The sequence below is a fragment of the Pan troglodytes genome, chromosome 20 (assembly GCF_028858775.2).
Source record: "Pan troglodytes isolate AG18354 chromosome 20, NHGRI_mPanTro3-v2.0_pri, whole genome shotgun sequence".
Lineage (NCBI taxonomy): Eukaryota > Metazoa > Chordata > Mammalia > Primates > Hominidae > Pan > Pan troglodytes.
Window position 1 is genome coordinate 51,197,589 of NC_072418.2, and position 15,701 is coordinate 51,213,289.

Sequence of the window (15,701 nt, forward strand, 5' to 3'; positions counted from 1 at the left end):
CCACAACCCTGCATAAAGGTCTTCACAACCTTAAAAAAATATATATTTCTGCAAGGAATGCTGCCCAGCAACTGCTGGTCCAACCTAGGACTAATGTCACCCTTGTTACTCATCTTTGTAGCCAAGGAAAATTCTGTTAAAACAATATGCAATGCTCCCCATTTCTGTCTTCCTTTATCTCCCTGAATATACACATAGTTTAATACGGCATGTCTAGTCCCAATTGCAATGCTCTATTCCCAAATAAACATTGTTTCCGGCTGGGCGCAGTGGCTCACGCCTGTAATCCCAACACTTTGGGAGGCCGAGGCGGGCTGATCTCGAGGTCAAGAGACGGAGACCATCCTGGCCAACATGGTGAAACCCCGTCTCTACTAAAAAATAAAAAATTAGCTGGGTGTGGTGGCGCACGCCTGTAGCCCCAGCTACTTGGGAGACTGAGGCACGAGAATCGCTTGAACCTGGGAGGCAGAGGTTGCAGTGAGCCAAGATCATGCCACTGTACTCCAGCCTAGCCACAGAGCGAGACTCCATCTCAAAAAGAAAAAAAAAATTGTTTCCCTTAGGAAGCTTTCATATGTTTGTTAGTTAGGTTAACACTTTTAATAATTAAAGTTATACAGTTACAGTGTAAAATTATTAGTATTAACAACATAAACATTGGTATAAAAATTATTACAGAAATTAAAACAAATTGAGTATGAGAGAGATTATTAAGACTGTCCAAGCCAAGTCACTGAAGTCATAAATTTAAGTTATGACAGGATGCCGAGCTTCCAGAGGGTTTTGTTTTTAACAACGGAGGGGCCCTATTTCCCCTTCTGACACGCTCATATGAACTTCTCACTTTGTCGTACTCCTTCCTTGCTGACCAAGAGGAACAGAACACAGAGCAGCCTGGCGGTGTCCTACCAACAAGCCTCCGTTTCTCCTTCCTGTACGCTAGGGCTCCTGAAACTCACCTGGTAAACGCTCCAGAAAAGCAGCAGGTGGTGACTTTAGGGGAGGACGGGCCAAATGGGAGAATACCCTTAGGTCGGCTTCTCTGGTTCTCAACTTCTTTTGAAATAACGCTCGCAGAGGAGGCGGGCTTTCTGAGAACTGAGGGAAGTAAGCTCCCAGGACTTCCGGTCGCCATGATGGCTGTGGGCAGTCAATGGGGTCAGTGCAAGCATCTGGGCCATCTTTAATGTGGGCAGGAAAAAAACACGATTTCACTTACTTCTGCAGAGTTTATAATATCCTTGTTCATTATTTAAAATAAAATATCTAAGACATAGGTAATAGTATATTTTAAATAAAATTGAAGCAATATATGAAATTTCTCTGGAATTCATCCAGCCACTCTCAGCTGTTACCACTATCCAGAAACGTCTTAATCCGCCTGCATGATTTATGTATTTGGTTTGTATTTTAAATATCATTTTCTGTAATATTTAAAAGTTGTATTTGCTTGGTATCCTGCTATGCATTCTCATGCAATTTGATTTTTAATCAATATTACTTTTTTTTTTTTTGAGATGAAGTCTCCGTCTGTCACCCAGGCTGGAGTGTAATGGAGCAATGTCGGCTCACTGCAACCTCTGCCTCCCAGGTTCAAGCGATTCTCTTGCCTCAGCCTCCCGAGTAGCTGGAATTACAGGCGCATGCCACCACGCTCGGCTAATTTTTTGTATTTTTAGTAAAGACGGAGTTTCACCATGTTGGTCAGGATGGTCTCCATCTCTTGACCTCGAGATCAGCCCGCCTCGGCCTCCCAAAGTGCTGGGATTACAGGCGTGAGCCACTGTGCCCGGCCTTGGTTTCTAAACACTATTTTGAAGGATCTGTGGAGAAATGGTTACTTCGAGGGCTGGGGCAGGAATATATAAGATAACATTGGAACAAATTGTGACGCCAGAACATGAAGAAATATTTCAAAAAGGATGGGGCATGTTGACTGAACACAGAAGACAAACATGCGTGACCTCAGCCTAATCGTGAGAAAACATCAAAGAAATCCAAATTGATAAACATTCTGTAAAATAATTGGCCATGCTCAGCAAAAGTGTCACAATCACAAAAGACGAGGGAAGAATAAGAAACGGTCACAGCCTGGAGGAATCTAAGGACATAACAACTGAGTGCAATGTGAGATCCTCGATTCGATCTTGGAGAAGAAAGAGGACGTTAAGAGAAATATTGACAAAATTCAAATAAGGTCTGCACATTAGGTAATGGTACGATATGCTGACATCAATTTCCTGGTTGGATAATTGTATTACATATACTAGTATGTATATAATTATTATATTACAATTACATATACAGTTGTATATTATATATAATACAATAAATGTATATATATGATTATATATAATACAATAAATGTATATATACAGTTTTATATATAACAACTATTATACATATAATACAATTATATATATAGCTAACATCAGGATAGGCTGGTTGAGGATTTATATGAATCTTTGCTAGTTTTGCATGTTTAAAATTATTTCAACATAAAAAAATTATATGGGTCATGTAGTTTTTTGTGCAGTTTAATTCTAGGCACCATAGTTTCTGTTTTAATGGGTGTATTTTCTTCTTTCATGGAATTGGGATGGTCTGTTGTATTAAAAACCTATTCATTTTTGTACATTAAGATTCTTCTGGCCAGGCGCAATGGCTCAAGCCTATAATCCCAGCACTTGGGAACCTGAGGCAGGCAGATCACCTGAGGTCAGGAGTTCAAGACCAGCATGTCCAACATGGTGAAACCCCATCTCTACTAAAAATACAAAAAAAATTAGCCAGGCATGGTGGCGCATGCCTGTAATCCCAGCTACTTGGGAGGCTGAGGAGGAGACTCACTAGAACTCAGGAAGCAGAGGTTGCAGTGAGCCAAGACTGCACCACTGCACTCTGGCCTAAGCAACAGAGGGAGACTCCATCTCAAAACAAAAAGATTATTTCTCTAACTTACTGGTTTATCTTTTGTAGCTTATTTCAGGTGATTTGTTGTGTTTGTCTATAGAGTAAAATAACATGTCTAATGAGTTATAATTTAATGTCCTTCCATTCAATCACTGTATTTCAAATTTATTCCAATATTTTGGAATAAGCTTCCAATATTTTAACTTAAATAGGGAAGGTCATACTTGGTACTTTCCTGACCTCAGCTGGAATGCCTTCATAGTGTTCACATGAACACATTTGGCCTGAGAGAGACTTAGTATGCCGAGAATGTGTGTAACCCTTTTTACTTAGGAATTGTGGGTGGAGTTTTTTCCCCGCGCCCAAGAATGATTGTTAATTTCCGACCATCATTTTCCTTTGATTGTTCTTCATCTCGAAAACAAATAATAAAATAAATAAATAAAACTTCCTGGTCTTCTCACCTATTTTCTTGCAGTGCCTTTAAGCAATGCTCTGCCAATATCTTTTTATTAATTATCATGGAATGCATGGGACCATTCCATGCCTGATTATATGCAGAACGTTCTTTCTACACGTGAGTTTCTGTAGTATTTCTGTACTCTGTCACACTAGGGCATTTCTCTATCTTCAAGGATCTCCCATCCACACTGCCTCTACCACATTTATCTCTTGCTCAGCCTCCACTCCAACTGCCCAGACCTCAGAGCTCTTGTATTCAAACTCTGTAGATAAATCACCGAGTATGAGGCTTTACTCACAGGAAATTACTCTTCTGGCACTTCCTGACTTCTTTATGTTTTCTCACTCTGCACTTCCTCCCTGTTCCTCCACCGTGCTCCACCCTGACTTAACACAGTTTTGTCAGCTGGTGAGAAACATTTGGATCTGTGAATTCTATCTGTCTCCTCGTTATTCTGAAAATGGAGTTTGCATGGACTTTTCCGTTCACCTTATTGCTTTCATTGATACTCAGTAATAAACAAGATAAACTCTTATTTCCCATTGCCTTGTTCATTTCAGAAGTACCAGGTAGAATTTTCCAAACAAGACTTGATACATATTCCCAGTAATTGTTGAGTGATTTACCTATATATTGTCTTGATATTACTTCGATCATATATTACATTATTTCTCATTTTTGAATATCTGGACTTATATAAATTTTATGTAATTCATGTTTGTATTTATCCAAGTTCTCAGAAACTACAACTGCTGTAATTGATCAGAATTCTCCTGATACAGGTGTAATTAAAGTGAGAGATGCTTTTTGGCTCATAAAAAAAAGACTATACATCAAGTCTCAATAACTTCTAGTTAATCCTATAGAAAGTTAGCAAAGATAATGTATAGCTTCTTTAAGATTCTTATAAGGAAAAAATTCCATTTTGTTTCTTGAAATGAGGTATTGCTTTAGCACCCAGACTGGAATGCAGCGGTGCCATCATAGCTCACTGTGACCTTAAACTCCTGGGATCAAGGGATCCTCTCACTTCAGCCTCCCGAGTAGCTGGGACTACAGGCACAAACCACTGTGCCTGGCTTCACGAGAAAAAATTAAATATATAATGGTACTAGGTAAAATAATACTAAATAAGAAATAATTTGAATGCATACTATATTAACTCTGGAATAACAATACTTAAGTAAAGTAAAAGTGTTTATTATAACAAAGGGAAGCTTGTAGTTCAGAGGATAGCTAAATTAAATTTGTTGCAGGCTGTGAGAGACATAACAAACATAAACACATGAAATATGTAGATTTTTATATTTTTATTGAAAATTGGATAGAAATATTTGGTTTGTTCAGTTGGAACATGTGAGTTGATTATTATGCATATAAATAAACAGACATTCAGTGTAGGGGCCAGCCCTACAGGGTCTGTGGGTCTTTCTCCCCTTGCGCGAAGACGAGAGATCGTAGAAATAAAGACACAAGACAAAGAAATAGAAGAAAAGACAACTGGGCCCGGGGGACCACTACCACCAAGATGCGGAGACCAGCAGTGGCCCCGAATGCCTGGCTGTGCTGATATTTATTGGATACAAGGCAAAAGGGGCAGGGTAAGGAGTGTGAGTCATCTCTAATGATTGATAAGGTCACATGAGTCATGTTTCCACCGGACAGGGGGCCCCTCCCTGTTTGGCAGCCCAGTGGAGAGAGAGAGGAGACAGCTTATGCCATTATTTCTGCATTTCAGAGACTTTTAGTACTTTTACTAATTCTGCTACTGCTATCTAGAGGGCGGAGCCAGGTGTACAGAGTGAAACAGGAAAGTGAAACAGGAGCGTGACCGCTGAAGCACAGCATCACAGGGAGCCGGTTAGGCCTCCGGATAACTGCGGGCAGGCCTGACTCATGTCAGGCCTTCCACAAGAGACGGTGGAGCAGAGTCCTCTCTAACTCCCCCGGGGAAAGAGAGACTCCCTTTCCTGGTCCGCTAAGTAACGAGTGCCTTTTCTAGGCACTGACGCTACCGCTGGACCAAGGTCCGCTAAGTAACAGGTGCCTTCCCAGACGCCGGCGTTACCGCTAGACCAAGGAGCCCTCTAGTGGCCCTGTCTGGGTGTGACAGAAGGCTCGCACTCTTGTCTTCTAGTCACTTCTCACCGTGCCCCTTCAGCTCCTATCTCTGTATGGCCTGGTTTTTCCTAGGTTATGATTGTAGAGCGAGGATTATTATAATATTGGAATAAAGGGTAATTGCTACAAACTAATGATTAATGATATTCATATATAATCATATCTATGATCTAGATCTAGAATAACTATTCTTATTTTATATATTTTATTATACTGGAACAGCTCGTGCCCTCGGTCTCTTGCCTCGGCACCTGGGTGGCTTTCCGCCCACAACTCAGGTGTTGCAGATAAATTCATTGGTGGTAAAATAAAACGTTTGTATAGGGTTTTGGAATTCAAATCTTTAAAATCACTTCTCTGAATTTCCATTAGATGATTATTGCTACCAATAAAATTTTAGTAGGTAAACACAACCACCTTCTAAGAACTTAGAACTCTCAGACTGGGCACGATGGCTCACGTCTGTAATCCCAGAACTTTGGGAGGCCAAGTCAGGCAGATCACCTGAGGTCGGGAGTTCAAGACCAGCCTGAGCAACATGGAGAAACCCTGTCTCTACTAAAAATACAAAATTAGCCAGGCGTGGTGGCGCATGCCTGTAATCCCAGCTACTCAGGAGGCTGAGACGGGAGAATTGCTTGAACCTGAGATCGCGCCATTGCACTCCAGCTTGGCAACAAGAGAGAAACTCCGTCTGAAAAAAAAAAAAAAAAAAAAAAAGAACTTAGAACTCTCCAATATTAAATGGCCAGTTCCCTCAGAATAAAAACCAAAATATTTCAACCAAGGCGAACTTTGAATAATTAATTCAGTTGTTACACTTTCTTCTTAAAGAAGTTGTGAAGAACTTCAAAATGACATGACTATATAACAATAGTGAGATGCAAACAAAGAACAAAAACTACCACAAAAGAAATTGTGAATTTCATTCAGCAGCTTTACTGTTAGTCTTAATATGGTGCTTATTAGGAGTTGGTTTTGCATTGCTCAGTAGCAGAGATATAATTACGGCTTGTTATATGTGGTAATACAATATAAAAGTATACCCTCTCTAGCCTTGTCTACTGACAGAATTACGTGCAATGTCACAGCAAGAGCCTGATGTATCTGCCCAGAATTCTTGTTTTGATCTGTAAATCTCTAATAGTAATTGTGAAGAGCTCAACTCAGTATGGAAACTGATCTGGTCACGCATTTGTTTTCAGCATCTTAAATAAATAGCACAGAGTCTGAGGCCACACTATGCTGGACACACTGTAATCGCACAAACAAAATTGTAGGGCTTTGTTCCAAGATGGTGTTAAGACTTGATCTATGGATAAGATCAACTTGTGGGTGAGTCAGAGGTGCACCCACTAGTTCCCTGCAACCAGAAATTGTAAACCTACTTGCGTGTTTAAAGATGCTTGAAACAATATTGCAGAGAGAGGATGGTGAGACAGTGGAGTGCTGTATGATGGTGAGTGTTAAACACAATTTGATTTATTAAAATTAAGTTGCATTCCTTGGATACAAATAGTTCGTTTTAAAAAATAGGCAGAGTATTACACTATTTTTTTAAATTATTTTTTGTTCTGAAGACAGAGTCTCACTCTGTCACCCAGGCTGGAGTGCAGTGGCGAGATCTCAGCTCACTGCAACCTCCACCTCCTGGGTTCAAGCAATTCTCCTATCTCAGCCTCTGGAGTAGCTGGAATTACAGGCGTGCGCCACCACGCCCGGCTAATTTTTGTATTTTTAGTAGAGATGGGGTTTCGCCATGTTGACCAGGCAAGTCTGGAACTCCTGGGCTCAGACTATCCACCTGCCTCAGCCTCCCAACGTGCTGGGATTACAGGCCTGAGCCACCGTGCCCGGTCACCCCATTTTAATATATTTAATAAAACCAAATAGTCAAAAAGTTAAGATGGATTATTTATGGGTGTTTGGATTTTGAGCAATTTGTAATTCACTAATTTTCTTTTCTGTTATCCAAAGTGTCTACAATGCTATTAATAATATGTATTTTACCACTATATAAAAATTAATCTTCAAAAATTACAATAAGATATCACTTTACACATACTAGAATGGCCATTTTTAAAAGGCCAATAATAACAATTATAGGTGAGGATATGGAGAAGCTGGCCCCCTCCTACACTGCTGGTGGGAATGGAAAATGGTGCTTTGGAAAACAGTCTGGCAGTTCCTTGAAGGGTAAACATAGAGTTACCATATGACCCAGCAACTCCACTCCTAAGTATGTACCCAAGAGAAGGAAATAATCTGTCCACATGGAAATTCGTACCTGAATATTCACAGTATCATTTTTCATAACAGCCCCAAAGTGGAACTCACCCAAATGTCTATCATCTGCTGAATGGACAGAGAATACGTGGTGTCTCCATACAGTGGAATATTATTCAGCCATGAAAGCAAAGGAGGTGCTGTTATGCGGTATAATATGGATGGACCTTGAAAACATACGGGAAGTGAAAGGATCCATCACAAAGGACAATATATTGTTTGATGCCTGTCTTAGTCACTTTGGGCTTCTTTAACAAAAGTATCATAGACCATGTGGCTTAAACAACAGAATTTATTGTCATAGTTCTGGAGTCTGGGAAGTCCAAGATCAAGGCACTGGTACATTCAGTGCCTGGAGAGGACCTGCTTCCTTGTTCATAGATGGCTGACTTCTTGCTGCATTCTCCCACGGTAGAAAGCAGGAGCGAGGTCTCTGGGGTCTCTTTTCTAAGGGCGTTGAGACCATTCATGAGGATTCCACCCTCATGACCTCATCACCTCCTGAAGGCCTCATCTCCTCCTATCATCATATTTGGAGTTAGGATTTCAACACATGAACTTGAGGGTGGACACATACATTCGGTCCATAACAACTCCTATTAAATCAAACGTCAGAATGAGTCAACCTATGGAGACAGAAGGTGGATGCGTGGGTGCCTGTGGCTGGGTGTGCGTGCCTGTGGGGAACGGGGAGTGCCACTTAATGAGTTTCTTTTTGAGGTGATGACGCTGTCCTAAAACTGATTGTGGTGGTGGTTGTACAACTTCATAACTATACCATATATACAACATTGAATTGTATAGTTTAAGTGTGTGAATTGTGTGGTTTGTGAACTGTATATCCATAAAGCCATTATTTTAAAAATCTAATCTTTAAAAAATGTCATAGCAGAGCCAGCGAAGGTAATGGATTAGATAACGGTTCCTAAACCCAAGTATTTTAAAGATACCAAGGTGACAATTTAGGCAAGAAAAACGATTAGAGTTGTACGAGAGAAGAATGGAAGGCAAGGAAAATAATCACCATTTCACTTCCAAAAGTCCTTTTCGGAAGATAGCCTTTTAATTAATTTTAACACAAAGTGTACAAAATATATTAGTTTACTAAGTCTAGTTTTGTCTTATATTGACAAACTCTTTAATAACTAGAGACTAGATATTATAAAATTAGGACCCATTTGTCCAGTACCTACACAACATATACAGTGTAGCAAAGTTCAATGAAATGCAGGTTGGGCACGGTGGCTCACGCCTATAATCCCAATACTTTGGGAGGCTGAGGCAGGCGGATAACCTGAGGTTGGGAGTACGAGACCAGCCTGACCAACATGGAGAAACCCCGTCTCTACTAAAAATACAAAATTAGCTGGGCGTGGTGGCCCATGCCTGTAATTCCAGCTACTTGGGAGGCTGAGGCACGTGAATCGGTTGAACCCAGGTAGCGGAGGTTGCAGTGAGCCGAGATCGTGCCACTGCACTCCAGCCTGGATGACAGAGTGAGACTCTGTCTCAAAAAAAAAAAAAAAAAAAGAGAGAGTAAATTTCCATTAACTGGCAAGTAATGGATCCAAGTCTACAATGCTCTATCTCCTAATGTCATCTCCAGATTAATTTTTTAAATCACCCAGGGCAGCAATCTGCAATGTCCTCTGGATCTGTGTAAACTCTTGTGTGGCAAATGACTGAAAGTTCAACTTCAATGCAGTAAAAATATAAAGAGAGTGTCCTGGCTCCGTTGAATGCAAGGACAGGAGGCAGGACTGACCCTAGGGAGGCTGATCCATGGGCTCCAAAAACACCACAGGGAAGGAACGTTTCTCCAGGTGTCCACCTTGCCTTCCATGGTGTTGGCTCCACACAATATTCACATGAAGCTTCACATCTCACAAGAGACAAAAGGGCGAAGAGCAAGGGCAGCCTCTGATCCCTCCCAATGAGGAGAAGTCTCCTCGGGATGTCATAATGTCTCGCAAGCCCATTTCCCAGCCAGCTTATGTTTCCAGGAAGTCAGGGGAACAGATTAAATTTTCAAAATCATGCCTAGAGGAGGGTCAAGATGCCTGACTGGACACAGCCCAGAAGCACCACTCCCACCAAGAGAAACCAAGATATTGGATAAACCAACAGACTTAGAGAAGATCTTCGTAGGGAAAACACCAAGAGTTGATACAGAGGCATGCAGACAACAGGGCCGAAGAGCTAGGAACCTGGGAATGCGGTGTGGGGTAGCTGAACCCTAGGGCCAGTTCCCAGCACTTAAAGGCTCCTAGGGGAGGGGTTAGTGAAGGGACAGAGGGACGACAGGCTGTCACCACAGACCGCTGATGTCCCAGCTATAGGAGACTGCCCACCTTCCATAGACATTATTTTTCTTTTGAGATGGAGTTTTGCTTTTGTTGCCCAGGTTGGAATGCAATGGCATGATCTCAGCTCACTGCAACCTCTGCCTCTCAGGTTCTAATGATTCTCTTGCCTCAGTCTCCCGAGTAGCTGGGATTACAGGTGCCCACCGCCACGCTCAGATAATTTTTGTATTTTTAGTAGAGATGGGGGTTTCACCATGTTGGCCAGGGTGGTCTTGAACTCCTGTCCTCATGATCCACTCGCCTTAACCTCCAAAAGTGCTGGGATTACAGGCGTGAGCCACCGCGCCCGGCCTCCGTAGACGTTTTGTCAGAGGCATTTGAACCAGAGCAACTCCATCTTGAGTAGGAGGTGGAGAAAATGAGGCTGAGACCTACCGGGCTGCATTCCCAAATGATGAAGGCATTCTAAGTCACAGGATGAGATAGGAGGTCGGCACAAGATACAGGTCATAAAGACCTTGCTGATAAAACAGGTTGCAGTAAAGGAGCCGGCCAAAACCCACCAAAACCAAGATGGCGACGAGAGCGACCTCCGGTGGTCCTCATTGCTACACTCCCACCAGCTCCATGACAGTTTACAGATGCCATGGCAACGTCAAGAAGTTACCCTATGTGGACCAAAAAGGGAAGACATGAATAATCCACCCCTTGGTTACCATATCATCAAGAAATAACCATAAAAACGGGCAACCAAGGCCAGGCACAGTGGCTCACGCCTGTAATCCCAGCACTTTGGGAGGCTGAGGCGGGCAGATCACCTGAGGTCAGGAGTTCGAGATCACCCTGGCCAGTATGGTGAAACCACGTCTCTACTGAAAATACAAAAAAAATTAGCAGGGCCTGGTGGTGGGCACCTGTAATCCCAGCTACTCGGGAGGCTGAGGCAGGAGAATGGCGTGAACCCGGGAGGCGGAGGTTGCAGTTTGCCGAGATCACGCCATTGCACTCCAACCTGGGCAACAGGAGCGAAACTCCGTCTCAAAAAAGAAAGAAAGAAAAACATGTTAAATGACAACACAAGGATCTAATTGGCAAAACTGAAACCAAAGAAAATTTTACAGAAAAAATGACCTACTTTCTACAACAATAGCAATGTTTGAATGGGGGGATGGAATTAGATAAGTGGCAACTTAGATTAACAAAGAATTAACACACACACACAAAAACCTATTATAGTGGATGATTTGTATCTCTATGCAAAGCAATAAAGTAAAAATAAGAACCAGGGAAATGACAACATTAACGGGATATTTTATGATGTCCTGAATGATGATTACTTTTCATTGTAAGGGAGTATTCATGTAAGACAGTAAAGCATTTTTTAACTCTTCATCTTTTAAACATACATAGCGATATTTTTATTTTTTATTTTTTATTTATTGATACAGAGTCTCGCTCTGTCACCCAGAGTGGAGTGCAGTGGCAAGATCACAGCTCACTACAATCTCCACCTCCTGAGCTCAAGCGATCCTCCTGCCTCAGCCTCCCAAGTAGCTGAAGTAGCTGGGACTACGTGCACCACACGCCTGACTAATTTTTTTTTTTTTTTTTTTTTTTTTTTTTTTTTTTTTTTTTTTTAGAGACAGCGTTTTGCCATTTTGCCCAGGCTGGTCTCGAACTCCTGAGCTCAGGCAATCCACCCACTTCAGCCTCTCAAAGCATGAGCCACTGTACCTGGCCATCGTAGTGATATTTTTACAGGTGAAATAATATAATGTTCCCAATTTTCTTTAAAAAGATCCACCTAGCAGTGAAGGCATAGGTGAAACGGGATATTGAGGATACCAGAAAAGAAGCAGGTTTTTTTGTGGGTTTTTTGGGGTGTTTTTTTTTTTTGAAACGGAGTCTCACTCTGTCACCCAGGCTGGAGTGCAGTGGCGCAATCTTGGCTCACTGCAACCTCCGCCTCCTGGCTTCCAGCGATTCTCCTGCCTCAGCCTCCCAAGTAGCTGGGATTACAGGCGTCCACCGCACCCAGCTAATTTTTGTATTTTTAGTAGAGACTGGGTTTCACCATGTTGGCCAAGCTGCTCTCGAACTCCTGATCTCATGATCCGCCCGCCTCGGCCTCCCAAAGTGCTGGGATTACAGGCGTGAGCCACCGCCCCTGGCCAAGAAGCAGGTTTTTGAAGGGGCAGGATGAGAAAACAAGGAAAGGAAGCACTGCTGGAGATGAAGACCCAGAGAAAATAGAAGGGAATTGGACACCTACAACCACTAGAGGTCGCAAGAGGAATATCCTTTAGTGCCCTGAGCCCAGACCTGAACCAAGGTTTAACAGGGTTCTTTTCAAGTCCTTGGACTTCTTCGGTCATAATTTGCGAGCCTCCAAAAAGGAGAGCCTGAAATGAGGGCTTACGTGCAGGTAGTTTATTTGGGGAAGAGGTCGGAAATTTTCTTTTTTTTTTTTATGGAGTTCCGCTCTTGTTGCCCAGGCTGGAGTGCAATGGCACACTCGGCTCACCGCAACCTCCGCCTCCCGGATTCAAGCGATTCTCCTGCCTCAGCCTCCCGAGTAGCTGGAATTACAGGCATGAGCCACCACGCCCGGCTGATTTTGTATTTTTGGTAGAGACGGGGTATCTCCATTTTGGTCAGGCTGGTCTTGAACTCCTGACCGCAGGTGATCCGCCCGCCTCAGCTTCCCAAAGTGCTGGGATTACAGGTGTGAGCCACCACGCCCGGCCATACATTTTACTTTTGAACACTACATACCGTGGAATACTGTTCAGACTTTAAAAGGAATGAAATACTGATACATGCTTCACCGTAGGTGAACTTGGAAAACATTGTGCAAAATTAAATACGTCAGACACAAAAAGGCAAAGGCCGAGTGATTCCAATTCTAGGAGATTCCTAGAACAGTCAAATTCCTGGACACAGAAAGTAGAACAGAGCTTACCAGGGACTGAGAGAAAAAGGGAATGGGGTGTGATTATTTAACGGGTACAGAGTTTTAATTGGGAAAGATGACAAAGTTCTGGAGATGAATCGTGATGATGGTTACACAGCGATGTGGCTGTACTTAATGCCACTGAAGTGTACACTTTAAAATGGTTCACATGGAGGCCGGGTGCGGTGGCTCATGTCTGTAATCCCAGCACTTTGGGAGGCCGAGGTGGGTGGATCACGAGGTCAGGAGATCGAGACCATCCTGGCTAACATGGTGAAACCCCATCTCTACTAAAAATACAAAAAAAAATAGCTGGGCGTGGCAGATGCCTGTAGTCCCAGCTACTCAGGAGGCTGAGGCAGGAGAATGGTGTGAACCTGGGAGGCGGAGCTTGCAGTGAGCCAAGATCATGCCACTGCACCTCAGCCTGGGTGACAGAGTGAGACTCCGTCACAAAAAAAAAAAAAAATGGTTCACATGGAAATGTTTGTGATGTATATTTTATCACCGTAAAAAAATGTAACTGGGGTAAGTATGATCAATATTTGTCAATTTAAGCTTTATGGTAGAATTTCATTACTAGAGTGAAGAAAGACAGTCCATAAAAAATAAATTATTTAGGCCGGGGTGCAGTGGCTCATGCCTGTAATCCCAGCACTTCGGGAGGCCGAGGCAGGTGGATCACCTGAGGTTGCGAGTTCGAGGCCAGCCTGACCAACATGGAGAAACCCCGTCTCTACTAAAAACACAAAACTTAGCCAGGCGTGGTGACGTGTGCCTGTAATCCCAGCTACTCGGGACGCTGAGGTGGGAGAATTGCTTGAACCCGGGAGGCAGAGGTTGTGGTGAGCTGACATTGCGCCATCGCACTCCAGCCTGGGCAACAAGAGCGAAACTCCGTCTCAAAATAAATAAATAAATAATTTAATTGACCAGATAGGGACTCCCAGCCCTTCCTTCCTGGGGAGCTCCAGGAGCTGGCTGGGCTGGGCTTAATCTTTCCTCCCAAAGAACCAAAAGAAAAAGAGATGCACATCAAGGTTTGCTGGGGACCCTCAAAGGAAAAGAAACGATGTAACTCGAGTAGAGGATAAACGCTTTGTTCAGCTGATTTGCATCAGGGGCACCTGAAGATCAAGCGACTCCCCAGTTAAGCAGAGTCAGGGTGGGAAACTGAGTCTGTGTCCTAGAGGTCTGGGTTTAGGCAGTCATTTTGGGTTTTGTTTTGTTTTGTTTTGTTTTGTTTGTTTGTTTTGAGACGGAGTCTTGCTCTGTCACCCAGGCTGGAGTGCAATGGCGCTATCTCAGCTCACTGCAACCTCCTCCTCCCAGGTTCAAACGATTCTCCTGCCTCAGCCTCCCGAGGAGCTGGGATTACAGGTATGCACCACCACGCCCAGCTCGTTTTTGTATTTTTAGTAGAGACAGGGTTTCGCCATGTTGGCCTTAAACTCCTCGCCTCAGGTGATCTGCCCACCTCAGCCTCCCAAAGTGCTGGGATTACAGGTGTGAGCCGCTGCACCCAGCCAAGGCAGTAGTTTTAACTGCAACTTGCAGTTGGAGGTCTTTTCATCTCTTGGGAGGTTGTTGGTGCAATCCCAATATAAGTATTTCTTTTTTCTTTTCTTTTTTTTTGGAAATAGGATCCTGCTGTGTCGCTCAGGCTGGAGTGCCGTGACATGATCACAGCTCACTGCAGCCTTGATCTCCCAGGCTCAACCAAACCTCCCACCTCAGCCTCCTGAGTAGCTGGAACTACAGGTGTGCGCCACCATGCCTGGCTAATTTTGTGTGTGTGTGTGTGTGTGTGTGTGTGTGAAGACGAGGTCTCACTATGTTGTCCAGGCTGATCTCGAACTCCTGGGCTCAAGTAATCCTCCTGCCTGGGCCTCCTAAAGTGCCGGGAATTATAGGAGTGACCCACCATGCCCAGCTAGAACAGTATTTCTGAGAACAGTTTTTGAAAACTGTCTTGAATGGTTAAAATAACAGAATGACCAAAGTATGATTTCTTTTTTTTTTGAGACAGGGTCTCACTCTGTCGCCCAGGCTGGAGTGCAGTGGCGCGATCTCTGCTCACTGCAAGCTCCGCCTCCCGGGTTCACGCCATTCTCCTGCCTCAGCCTCCCAAGTAGCTGGGACTACAGGCGCCCGCCACCACGCCCAGCTAATTTTTTGTATTTTTAGTAGAGATGGGGTTTCACCGTGGTCTCGATCTTCTGACCTCGTGATCCGCCCACCTTGGCCTCCCAAAGTGCTGGGATTACAGGCTTGAGCCACCACGCCCAGCCAAAGTATGATTTCAGGAACTCACTAGCAAGCAGTGTGGGTGTTTGGATGTGAGACTTGAGAGAATAACTGGAAAGCTGGCAGAGAGCAGCTCTGCCACAGCCTGAACTCCCCGTTTCCTTCCAAGTCTATAATATGTTTTGGAGTCCAGTAGTTGAGGCCAGTAATTCACATGTGTAGCTGGATAAAGCGAGATGATAATATTCTCACAGCAAGGAGGACTACAAACCATGTTTTTATCACAGCAAAACATATGTCACTCAGGAAGCAAATTATGTAAGTGTTTAAAATCATTTCAGGCCAGGTGTGGTGACTCACATCTGTAATCCCAGCACTTTGGGAGGCCAAGGCCAGAGGATCACTTAAG

General features: G+C 43.4%; 1 protein-coding gene and 1 long non-coding RNA gene across 12 annotated transcripts in view; one reads left to right on the forward strand and one right to left on the reverse strand.

Annotated features, from left to right (window-relative positions):
- Positions 1 to 1,085, reverse strand: part of CARD8 (caspase recruitment domain family member 8) — a 52,095-nt gene extending 51,010 nt beyond the window's left edge. For all 11 annotated transcript variants that reach the window (XR_010153915.1, XM_009435966.5, XM_063802020.1 and 8 more), the window contains exon 1: positions 963 to 1,085. The gene's annotated coding sequence lies outside the window, so the exon portion shown is untranslated. The remainder of the gene's footprint in view (positions 1 to 962) is intronic.
- On the forward strand, positions 846 to 3,362 carry LOC134809117 (uncharacterized). Its single transcript, XR_010153918.1, has 2 exons — positions 846 to 965; positions 1,521 to 3,362. It is a non-coding gene; the product is annotated as an uncharacterized LOC134809117 (long non-coding RNA).
- The last annotated feature ends 12,339 nt before the right edge of the window (positions 3,363 to 15,701 follow it).